Source organism: Triticum dicoccoides, chromosome 2B (genome assembly GCF_002162155.2).
Source record: "Triticum dicoccoides isolate Atlit2015 ecotype Zavitan chromosome 2B, WEW_v2.0, whole genome shotgun sequence".
NCBI lineage: Eukaryota > Viridiplantae > Streptophyta > Magnoliopsida > Poales > Poaceae > Triticum > Triticum dicoccoides.
Window position 1 is genome coordinate 147,060,794 of NC_041383.1, and position 4,597 is coordinate 147,065,390.

Consider the following 4,597-nt stretch of genomic DNA (forward strand, 5'->3'; position numbering starts at 1 on the left):
TGGGCAGCATACAAGGTAGAAAAGGATGACATGCCGGATTACATTGCACGTGCTGAGGTCATGATGACAATATACAAGATCTGAAAAAGATCCTTCACGTTTTTCTCTTTCATCTGGGGAAAAATAATAGAGAAGCAGTGTACATAGAGGTTCCAACTGGAATCCATCAAAAACAGAAACGGGCACGAGGTGGAGTAGCTATCTTTTCATCAATCGGCCAGGGACAACCACATATACGAGCCCAACATGCTACGATTAAACTTACAGTATCCATCCCCTAAAAGAACTGGGCTGACAATTCCAAACAAGGACGGGATACGTGCAAATAAGAGAAGCATATGATCAGACTTCCACATGGTTTCGGCCACGTCCAAACAGCCAGCGCAACCTATATAAAGAGGTCCAACCTGCCGCATAAGCACACAGAAAAGAAATAGAAGTCAGCCAAACCATGACTTGAAGACTCCACAAGAAAATCGAAGTCCCATGACCTAATGCATGACTCAGGACGTGCCATGGAGATTAAAGTTGATTGCTTCACTCAACGTATGGCGAAGTCATGCCCAAGCACGCTCGACGCTTCACGAATCATGAAGCGATGCCCAATTGCTTCGTTCGACATCCGATGAAATCACGCGTAAGCACTTCTGACCTGAATCATCAAGTTTGGTAATTGTTATTTACAAATCTTCATAGGTACTCTATCAATTGATACTACGACGTACAATAAGTTCAACACCATAATGATAAGATACGAAACTGGAACATTCTACTAAAAGTAATGAGATGTGGGATTTAGTCAATCCTACAACAGATGAGCTAATTAGTCTAAGCTTATTAGTCCTGATATTATATTGATGGATGAGCATGTCTGTTCTTTATATTATTAATTTCAAATTGGTCAAACAATTTAAGCAATGGTTACTAAGTATATCTGGAAAAAAATTACAATTTACGCATTCGACAACTTTAAGGTCACGGAATCCACAAAGTATCGACCAGTGAGCGGTGAAATTCAAATATTTTTTGAATATATACAAAGGTAAAGGAGAAAAAAGATCTCCAGAAGTTTTTTTCAGATTATTATTTCGAGTTTGCTACCAAGGGCACACTACAAGAATGGGAAGAAAAAATATACAATGCTCAGGTATGTTTATAGTTGTAATTACGACTTTGAAATAAACAATCGTTCTAATTTATATATTACTAATCTACAAGTTTGCATGTGTCATTGTTTTACTAACACAAACGAAGACTGTGGAAACAAGAATAACAAAAAAGACCCACATCCTTCATATATCCGCAAGATTGAAATTCTACTACCAGAGTAAGTGTATATGCATATGCATGTCTCAAATTGAACTAAACCTCCTTTGGCAACCAAACTGTCCTTATTGTGACCTCAAGAATGGCGCGTAAATTCAATGATAAGTCAATAATCTTACATAGAGGGATACATTCTTGATTAAATAGGTTTGCGGCTAAAGTCCAATAATGCCACAAGAATATATGCAGATCTGGATATACCTGAAACAGATGAAGTATGAAACACTACCATCTAATATTTTTGACTCATGAATAGTGATTCACGTTTAATTCAGTATTGCATAACAATTTTTCTCACCTTTGGCACGCAAAACTATGCAATAAAAAGAACATTTGTGCCTAATGTTGGGATTGAGATGCTCTACTTGAATGACAAAGTAGAGGAGGTAAAGGCGCATTTAATTCTTTTCCTAAACTAATACACCTTACATATATTGCACATGAATTGATGGATGATGAAGTAGACACCGTGTTAACGAAGAAGCAAAACATGGCCAATAAAAAGGTGATTGATTTTTTCCCCATGCATATTTACAGATTCTAGAAATGTGTCAATTTTTTTTAAAAAAAATATTTCTTTTGTGGTCACAAAATAATAGTCTCACCTTGCAAATTGCCATGCAAATCAGTCCCTATGAAAGAGGAACAACATGACAGTAATGGGACTACAATAAACAAAGATGAGCATCAAGACAAAATATAATCATCATCACGTGAGCTCCACAATGACAAAATGAGACTGGGATCTGTTGTAATATCAGATGACTCATAGGATGAATGCACTTAGACGAGTTTGGCAGAGCGAAAAGAAAAGGGTGTCTGCTGAAACAAGAATTTTTTTAAAAGTAAAAGCCAAAAATACAAGTCTTGAAGATGAAGCTGAAGTACAGGAAGTGCCTTTGGGGAACAAGGAAGGTTTCTTGAAAATTTACCTTGCTGAATAGCAGAACCATATATAAGCAAATCAACGGCCTCTCTGGTGTTCCACACATACCACTAGCTTTGGTAGTGCCCCATTCTGACCAAAAATAGTGTTACCACTTTTAGACTTACGGAAAAAATAAATCCACTAAGTAATCGCATTAAGATTATTTCACGACTACTTGATCAGGTGGCTAGAAGTTATTTGAGAAAACTCAACATGCAAAATCCTGCTCAACAACCCTATTTGCGAATTGATAAAATACCATCCAAGTTGACATATTATCTGACAAGGTAATCTGATTACCAAACTAGTGCAGAATAATCCATCAAATTAATTTTGCCATAAGGTTACTTAAAAAAATCGAGAATGTTACAAGCCTATCCATAGCAGTCTGTATTGTATAAATTAGAAAAATATAGTCATACATGCACTTCTGTCAGTTTATTGTTCTTGGTAATAAAAAACATCAATCTCATAAGGCCTTTTCATTAAAAAAAATCATGAAGCCTTATTTTTAAAGAAAAGGCATCATGAATAAAATATTTCTTGCTAACAGCAAATGCAAAATACTACGGAGTGCAACACTGCTACGGATAAACTAGAAGAGATATTTTTTGCTAGAAAGGATGCATATCTTCAATCGGCACTTACATTTGGTAGAAATCTGACAGCACCAACAATAAGAGGCCACGATCTCATGGTCGTCCGCAGAAGCCGCTCACACCTTGCTGCTATTTATCAATCCCACGATCTACTTACACTCATCTGCCTTCAGTGCCCCCATACGAACAGCAACAAGCCCAAACTCTGTCCCGCACCTCACATCCAACAGTCCACCATCAGCCCGTGACTCCATCAGTTCACTCACAGCCTCCTCCATGGGGTGGTCGAGGATTCACACCACAGAGGACGCGACGAGCGTGTCTACGCACTCCATGCGCACGGCCAACTGAGCCAATAGATCGACGAAGTGAAATCAGAAGAAATGAATCTACGAGTACGACCGGGATAGCTTGGGAATTAGTCTGATGATGGCAAGCGGCGACATCTTCATCCGCTGGCCGCTAATCGAAAGATGTGGCGCATGCGGATGGATAAGGATCCTGGCAGTGGTGGGGATCGACTGAGATGAGAGGAGTGCTTTTTTTCTTATACGTAGATGTCTAGATTTTTTTTGAGGGGAACGTAGATTTTCTTTTGAGGGGAACGTAGATGTCTAGATGAAGGCCTGTACGGTTGTTCTACTTGGAGATATGAGTAGTAGTACTACTTTTCTAGGTGATCAAAATGGGCCTCCATCACGTCGTCTAGGTCTAGGCCTAACTAGGCTTAATAATGGGCTGCACAACTGCATCGTTCTACATGTGAGGAATGACTGAGTAAAAGTTGAGGCTTTTTAAATCTTTCTCTTATACAATAGCGGGTCTATCTGGCATATAATTTTGCAAAGAAAATTAAGATAAAATAGTACCACAACTAAAAAAATTTAGTAGATCGATAAAAAATCAAAAAGTATATGACCATATGAAGCTACAAATATGAGCGCCGAGTTGCTCAATTCACAATAATATAAAATTCCCAACATTAAATGTCCAAATCTCTAATATTAAATATCAAAATACATTGCATTCATTCTAAATACAAGATATATCTAAATCTAGCCATGTGAATGCATGGGTACAACAAATTTAAGGAAAAAATAGCACGGCAAACTGAAATAATACATTGAGAAAATCAAAATACATATGATTGTATGAAGCTAAAAAAAATGAATAAGCACTAGCTCAAATACACAACAATACAATATTTCCCACATTAAATGTCCGAATCTCTAAATTAAATATTAATAGTCATACAATTTACTCTAAAGATTTATCAAATTCTAGCCGCGCAAATGCGCAGGTGCACACGCTAGTTGTAGTGATTGTAACAGTAGTAACGGTAAAGTAAATAAGCGAAGCACAATATGTGAAAAGCTTGTAGGCATTGGATCAATGATGGATAATTATGTCGGATGCAATTCCTCATGTAATAGTTATAATATAGGGTGACACAGAACTAGCTCCAATTCATCAATGTAATGTAGGCATGTATTCCGAATATAGTCATACGTGCTTATTAAAAAGAACTTACATGACATCTTTTGTCCTACCCTCCCGTGGCAGCGGGGTCCTAGTGGAAACTAAGGGATATTAAGGCCTCCTTTTAATAGAGTACCCGACCGAAGCATTAACACATAGTGAATACATGAACTCCTCAAACTACGGTCATCACTAAGAAGTATCCCGATTATTGTCACTTCGGGGTTGTCGGATCATAACACATAATAGGTGACTATAGACTTGC

The 4,597-nt window shown here is 37.6% G+C and overlaps 1 long non-coding RNA gene across 1 annotated transcript; it reads right to left on the reverse strand.

Annotated features, from left to right (window-relative positions):
• Window positions 1-79: 79 nt before the first annotated feature.
• Window positions 80-3,407, reverse strand: LOC119362669. The gene is made up of 3 exons (XR_005173586.1): window positions 2,903-3,407; window positions 2,259-2,344; window positions 80-652 (listed from the first exon to the last, which is right to left on the reverse strand). It is a non-coding gene; the product is annotated as an uncharacterized LOC119362669 (long non-coding RNA).
• Window positions 3,408-4,597: the final 1,190 nt, after the last annotated feature.